This window comes from Crotalus tigris, unplaced genomic scaffold, assembly GCF_016545835.1.
Source record: "Crotalus tigris isolate CLP2741 ecotype Arizona unplaced genomic scaffold, ASM1654583v1 scf7180000018103.2265978, whole genome shotgun sequence".
NCBI classification, from domain to species: Eukaryota; Metazoa; Chordata; class Lepidosauria; order Squamata; family Viperidae; genus Crotalus; species Crotalus tigris.
In genome coordinates, this window is record NW_024096824.1 from 2,026,597 (window position 1) to 2,034,997 (window position 8,401).

Here is an 8,401-nt window from a genome sequence, read left to right on the forward strand (position 1 = left end):
CCAATAAAACATGATTTACATCACCATCATTTACATCATACATGTTCTACTCTTTGTCTGACAAGGACAGTTTTTAAGCACATGGCTTGGAAGAGACCAGAATAATACTGCACATACCATATCATGAATTTGTTCCTAATAATTAGTGCAAATTGCATTTAACCAATCACCAGACATTTTAATCCAGGATTGAAATTTTTTTCCCAAAGTTCTTTAAAGGTCATGGTGGTAGTGTCATAATGTTACTGATGGGTCAGGGTCAACATTTTCAGATGTTTCTTTTTCTTTTTAATGTTTTTAAAAAATAGAATACAAAATTTATCTAAAATGCTTCTCAAAACCAATCTCCATTGTACTCCCACTCCTAACACTTCACTTCCTCCCCCCCCCCCGAACTGCAATTATTTTACAGAAAAAGTAGATGGAGAATAGAGAATTCATTTCAATTGTAAAATCCTTAAGCAACTAAACTGACACAATCTGGAAATAAGAATAGGCAGTCTTTTGGAAACTCAGTGGCTATGGTAAAGACTTTTAGTTAGACTCAATTCATGATGACTGCATGGACACAATAATGTTGTTTTCCTGGCAATAAGTAAAAGTGTTTTTTTTTTCACTGCCTAATTCTGAGGTAGCTTACCAATCTAGAATACAGATCTGGGATTTCATAGACCATCCTAGTACTAACCAACTAAATTCAATTTTACTGTTGTTATTGTTATTTTTAGATCAGACACGTTTGGCTATATGCTGCAATAAATGTTTAGTGGAACAGGAAAAACAGCCAAATAGCCCCAAAGGGTGAGGATACTATAAAATTTTATAGAATTTTATATTTCTTTGTGTTTGTACATCTCTCTCTCTTTCTCTCACATGCCTGCCTTGAATAAAATATTTGGCTGATTAGCTGGCACCCTCATCAGGAGAAACATTTTATTGTAGGCTCAATACGTATGTTGTGATATATTAAGAACTACGGAGTTTCTTCTTTAAAACCAAAATGAAAAATGTAATCCCATAGAATCATATCTTGTTCCTCTCCATAATTTTAACTTTCCTCACTTTGAGACTTAATAGGTGATGTGGCCATGCTTCTTTTACAATCTATTTGTGATGGAATAATAAAATATCCACTGTGGTGACACAAAAAGTGAACAAGAAATTTTGGGGAAGTAAATCTTTGACACAGAACTGCCTTTAAAAAAAATAGTAGTTGCATGCTCTTTTTAACATTAATTTTTCCAAGAAGTGAGATAAAATATTTGATATTTGGTAAAATAGGTTCAAATCCCTACATTCAAAAGGAAGATCCTGAAAAAGTCACTATTGGCTAGTCTCAACTTCTCCTCTTTGGATTATTGTAAAGTATGCGATCAAATCATTGATCACTATGAACAGTGGTTGTTGCCAACTTTTGACAGTGCAGTCCTTGTAGTGGCCTTTGCTGTTTGGAGAAAATGTAGCTGACAATTCTCTTGCATTTGGGGGAGGAGGGAGATGTAGTTGCTGGCAATTGCAGGAATGCTACGATTTTTCTGCCACTACTGTCTTCATCTGGGTAGTAAGAGGAGATGGTAAAGGAGGCTGGTAGAATAAGAGAGGTATCGGTTAAGAATCACAGTTGATATAGAATATCAGGACTGGTGGAACTGCTGGTACCAGTATGCTGAGGGCTTACTCCAGTATGATACTAAGTATAAAGCATTAAACATAACGCTGATAGAGCAAATAGCACACATGTGTATTCTGCAAGCTATCGTTTATTATTTAGTACAAGGTGGTGCTCTTAAATTTATTTATATTTATTAAATTTAAATATTGCCCATCTCATTGTCAAGTGACTCTGAGCAGCTATGAAATCCAGAGATCAATAAATCAATAACTTTTAATTCAATCTACTCACAGGAATTTTGATGCATAGTACTAACAGGGCCATTCAAGTTGCTGAAAGACATGCAGAGAGATTATCTATATGAAAAGACACAATAGAAAAGGGTGTGGGGCAAAACTGATGTCTTCCAGCTTGGACTACAAGTTTTTCCTATCTGGCTCCTACTGTTTGGAACTGACTCGCCCTTAGATTACATCTGGAATCTGATCTCTTGATGTATATCTTTATAAATAAAGACATACATCTGTACTTAAAAAAAGGATAAAACTAGGCTAGAAATTCCTTAACCAAAAATCTGCAGAAATGATTGACATTAAGTCCCTTTATAATCAATGGACTTTCACTTTTCCTTTCAAGGTATGATGGTGGAGTAGGCTGTCAACACATCTGTGAAATATTGCTATACAGAGAGCCTCAGTATATGTTGTGAATCTCACTTTCAGGTTTTCTGTCATGAAGAGTGTTGTATGCATGGACATTGATTGCAGGTTTTTGTCAGTCCATGGACAGATAAGGAAGAGTTTCCCAGTGGAAGTTCTATGAATATGTAAAGAAAAGCCTGATTAAAGCTTTAGGTTGTGTGATTCTATATTCTCTTAACATCTGCTTTCCTATTGATCATTAAGGTTATTAAGAATGGAGATAGCAAGCAAGGGATTCCTTCTTTGTTCCTCTTTTTCTCTGTCCCTCTTTTCCCTTAACTGGAAGACTAGTCTCTCCTGTAATGGGCTCTGAGAATAACCTTGGGAGATAGGAGGAATCACTGGGCCCTAGGATATGGTCTGAGAAGAGGTGGGTGTGTACAAAGCATCTCAAAAGGGACTCTCTCTGGAAAGTAAAAGCAGGGGGAGAAGGGAATTACATATTATAGTACGTAATTCCTCAATCAATTTTCTTTTGTCCTTTTGGGCCTTACACATTTTTCTCTAGTTATATTTAGTGGGCTTGTTCTGTTCACTCTAATATGCTTACTAGTGAATGAAGTGGTAAATTGCAACCAGGATTTCTTCAACATTTTTCTTCTACATTCCAGAAGGTGTAGGGGTTTAATATACAAATAAGCACAAATATGAATTGCATACGATTTCTTCCTGCCAGGAAATTGACTGACTAAATCTTTCAATTGAGAATCATGAGTTGTGTTCAAGTTCACAATCTTTCCTCCTCCTTCAAAGTGTTCATCTTCATAGGACCCTAAGAGCATATTTAATTCCCTACACAATCCCCAGTCTAAAATCTTGCAAAATAAAAAGTCAGCTGTAGCTTCAAAAAATGAACTACACCTATCTAATTTTACTTGAAATTATTTTCCACAGAAACTGTACTCATTATTTAATTCATAGGTATGCAGGTAACATAAACGTTGGCTTTCTTTGCCCAGATGTTTGCTGAATTGTGCCCAGAATTCCAAATGTAGTTCTGTAAAATTAAAAATTTGGGAGTGTCTTATACTAGAATCCCTCCAAAAGATGCTTCTAAACAATCATTGTTATGTGACAGAAAGGAGTAAATGTGTTAAACACAGAGAATAAATTTCAACTGAAATTAAGTGATATATTAAATTCAGCTTTAGTTTTTTGTGTCTCTCTTTGCTTTGGTCCCATTTACTTTTTAATCCCTCCCCATAATATGCAACTAAAAGATCAGAGGTGAGTCTCATTCTAAACAAGAACAGAGCCATATTGCTGGAGAATATTGTAATGCAGAGTGGGACCAGGACACATACAATTTCTGATCATCAGGATATTAACTTCATCACAGTCTACATAAATCCCAAACTGCCATTCAGGAGCAGGGATTTTTTTTTTCTGCTTTGGACATAGGGCATATTGTGCAGTCTAATGCATATCATGGTTAGTCACTAATTTTTGAAGCCAACTTAGGGGTAACCAAAATATGCCTTAATATATCAACCTCAATTTTTAGATTTAAAAAAATTGTTATAGGATTAAACTAGTAATGATTGTATACTGATCAAAACTTGGATAGAAGTTCTAACTTTTTAAAAGTTTTTTATTCAGAATACCATAATATAAAATACAAATGAAAACAAAGAAGTAAGGAAATGAGGAAAGAGAAGTATAGGACCAGAGGGAAAGAGAAAATAAAACATCAATCTCCAACTTTTTTCAGCACAGTAAAATACAAAAAAGGATTACAACCTCAATTTTTTACTCTTGCATATTTAGTAAGAACTAAACATTTCTATAACAGCAAACTAATCTAATCAACAAAACCCTAAACCTGGAACTTCCTGTGACGGTGGCGCCGATGGCGGCTGTTTTCAGCCGTCCGCCCTGGAATGTGTCAAAGCCAGCTGAGACAGCGAGCAACAGCCATCTCACGGCTTGGAATCTCTCTCCCTGGGCGAAGGGGAGGAGATGAGTTTCCCTCGGATAGTGGCAGGGCTCCCTGAGAGACCCCGAAGTTTTTTTTTTCTTTGGTGGTCGGAGGGTGAGAGCTCCCACGGAATCTGAGGTGTTCTTCACATTCCAGGATGCCTTTGCTCTATTTTTTTTGGGGGGGGGGGCAAAGCTAGACGCTGCTTACACATCTGCTTTCAAAATGAACTTGTGAGTAAAATTTAAAGCAGATAGAGCTGACCAGGGAGATTATATCTGTGATTATTTTGAGACTTTAACTCTGGAAAAGATTTCATCTTCTCTCTTTTCTTATTTGAGAGGGGTGAAAAATGGCGCTGAGATGTTGTTTTTAAGAGTGAAAGGACCGGAACTTCAATTTGAAACAATGTAACAGCTTTTTTTTCTTTTTTTTTATATACACAGGGGGCTTTTGTCTTTTTTCCCCTCCTTTTGTCTCCTTTTCTCTCTCTCTCTCTTTGTTAAAGGTTTTATAAGATTTTAAGAGTTTTTTCTTTTTTTAAAGATGGCTTCAAAGCATTTTGGAGCTTTTGTTTCTAAAGCCTCAATCTCCTCTTTGGTAATGCAGGCAGCTCAGCAAGTCGAGTCTAAATTTCCACAACTTTTCTCAGCTTTACCAGCAGTTTTACCTAAAGACTTACAGGACGCTTTGGAAGATAGTGTACGATGGATTGAAAAAGAGATAGGTGAAATTATTGAAACTAAATTTAGGAAATTGAGAGAAGATATAGCGTCTGTGCTTCAGAAGTTTGCTGATCACATAGATCATTTGGATCAGCGTATTGATGTTGCTGTAGAAAATTCTGAAAAATTGGAAGATAAAATAGAAAATAAGGTGGAAATAATTCAGGATGAAATTACTATGTTACAATACAGAAGTATGGAGTTTGCTTTAAGAATAAGGGGAATGCAGGAAAATAATTAAGAAGATTTGAGACAAGTGGTTGCAAAGGATATAGCTCTTATTTTGGAATCCGAGCCTGAAGAAATATTGAGAGAGACAGAAAAAGTTTTTAGGGTTAATTCAAGGGTTGCAAGACAGAGGAATCTGCCACGAGATGTGGTTATTTATTTTTTTAGTAGATCACTTCGTAATAAAATTTTACAAGCCTTTTACAAGCAGAGATTTCAAATTGCAGCCCAGGATGTTATACTTCTGAAAGAACTACCTTCAAGAATTCTCAAAGTGAGAAAGCATTTTGCTTTTCTGGCTGATGAGCTTAGGAGGCGACAGATTCGTTTCAGATGGGAGATACCGGCTGGAATAGTGGTGAATTATGCGGGGACACGCTACAGACTTGATACAATTTTAAAAGCGAAAGATTTTTATACTTCTGTTTTGAAGGCGGGCTCTTTATTACCTACAGCTGAGATATTAGAAGAAAAGTTGGAAGAGCAATTGATAGAAGATATGCAGGTTAAACCTTTGCAACAATCTCTCTTGACAGAAGATTCATTAATGAAATTGAGTACTTGTGGAGCTTTTAGAAGTAAAATAAAGGTGGAAGAAAAGCTGGAAGAGCAGCTGATTGAAGAAAATATTCAGGTTCAACCTTTGCAGCAGTCCTCCTTAACAGAAGATTCATCAAAGAAATTGGGCATGACTCGCGCAGCTTTTAGAACTGAGGTATTAGAAGAAAAGTTGGAAGAGCAACTGATAGAAGATTTGCAACAATCTCTTTTGACAGAAGATTTATTAATGAAATTGAGTACTTGTGGAGCTTTTAGAAGTAAGACAAAGGTGGAAGAAAAGCCAGAAGAGCAGCTGATTGAAGAAAATATGCAGGTTGTACCTTTGCAGTAGTCCTCTTCAACAGAAGATTTATCAAAGAAATTGGGCATGACTCGTGCAGTTTTTAGAAGTAAAATAATGGAACAGCAGAAGGTCCTTCGTCATCTTCTAAGCAATAGATAATGGAAGAAGTTGGAATATCAGCCGGCTAGTTATAAGGAGTTTTGTTAAATTTTTGTTATTTAGGGGAAAGTTTAAATTTATGATCTTTGCCTGGGAGAAGACTTGATAGGCTTTAATCTAGGGATTTAATATCTGAGAGTATTTACTATAATTTTTAATAAATGTATAAAGTTAAATTTTTGTTCTTTAAGGGAAAGTTTAAAAGCTTAAAATTATGATTTCTGCTCGAGAGAATAGTTGATAGGTTTTAATTTGGTGATTTAATATTTGAGAGTACTTATGATATATTATGATATATTAAAAGTGGATAAGAATGTTGTAAGGTTTTGATTTGGGAGAAAAGGTTATTACAAAATTTATTTGGGTCTGGGGGGGAAAGAGTTAAGAGCTAAGTTTATATTGTTTAAAAGAAATACACATCTCGGTGTGGAGAAGGTGGATAAATTATATGAAGAATAAATATGGGATTTAATGGGTAAATTACGATTAGAGTAGATATGATTAAAAGTATTGTTTGGATTATGAATAATTTTCGTTTTACTTATTGTGATTTAGTTTGTATTAGTTAAAGTTAAAATCAATATGGGATTTAATGGGTAAACTTTGATTAGAGTAGAGATGATTAAAAGTATTGTTTTGATTATGAACAATTTTTGTTTTAAATTTGGCATTATTTGATTTTGATAGTTGATTTTCTTTAATTTGTTTAAATTTGTTTTTTGAGTTAGAGTAACCTATTGATTTTGTTATTTGTACAGTTGGATAGGTTTAGTTAGATTTAGTTTGCATTAGTTAAAGTTAAGTAGATTTTGTTTAATATGTTTGAAAACCCTGTGCCAAGCTCTGGGAAGTGGGGGGGAGGGGAGGTCGGGGTGGGTGGGTCTTTGGGACTGGGAGGGAAGAGAGTTGGGGTGGGGGGACAGGTAGGTTAGATGATAGGATCAAAGTAAGATAATAAGGGATAACTTATGAGAGATAACTTCGGTACTGTATCCAAAGAGGGATGAGAGAGGAGGAGAAAGGTTTGGGAGGATGTAGGACGGTGAGAGGAGAGGGGGAAGGGAGAGAGAGGTGAGGGGAGGGAGAAGGAGGAGGGAAGTAAGGGAGTATAAGAGAGGGCAGATGCAGTTTCGGGGGGTGGGGTGGGCAAGCGACATCTAGTGTATTTATTCTATCTTGTCAAATGTGAAATTTCTTCTTTTTTGTTTATGTAATTGATAATTGAAAAATAAAAACTTTTTTGAAAAAACAAAAACAAAACCCTAAACCTGAATGTCTGGAAGGGGTCTCCAAGTAGAAACAAAACTAGATATATTTTTTTCAATGATTAAACAGTTAATTTTGCCATCTCTGCCAATTCCATAACTTTTTCCATCCATTCTTCCATTGTGGGGGATTGATGCAGTGGTGGGATTCAGCTGGTTCATACCAGTTCGGCAGAACTGGTAGCTAAATTTTTGTTGAGTTCTGGCCCAGGCCCAGAATGGACTTCTCGAAGTAGCATTCACATACAGAACCAGTTGTTCACATATTTGAATCCCATCACTGGACTGATGTATCTTTCCATCTTGGCACATACAAAATTCTTGTTGCAGTCAATATATAATAGCAAAATTCCATTTTGTTTTCAAGCTCCTTATATAATAAAGAAAAGACTCTGGTTTCAATTTTATATTCATTTTAAAAGTCTTCTGAATTGAAGTATAAATCTGGCCCTGATACTTCTTTGTTTTATCACAGATATACCAAAGATGATAAAAAGTTTCTTATTTACAACAATATTTCAAACATACATTTGAAATGTCTTTATACATGTTAAACAATTTGTCAGGCTTTAAGTACCAATGATACCATTTTATAAAAGTTTCCTTGCAAATTATAATTCAATGTAAATTTAAGACCAAGCATCCAAATTTTCCCAGTCCTCAAGGATTATATTATACCCATAATTTTTTGCTCATTGATTCATGCAATATTTCATATATTTGTTTTCCAGATTCAGTTTCAACAACTTGTTTTAAACCTTGACAATAACATGTTTGTCATTAGCACACAGTACAATTTCAAATTCATTTTTATAGATTCAAACTCAAAACGTTTCTTGTTTAAATTAAATCTTTCTTTCAGTTGTAAGTTTGTGAGCCAGTGACAAACATGTCCTTCTGATTTCAATTCTTTTGACTTGAGGTTAGGTTACTCTTGAGTAAAAGATAT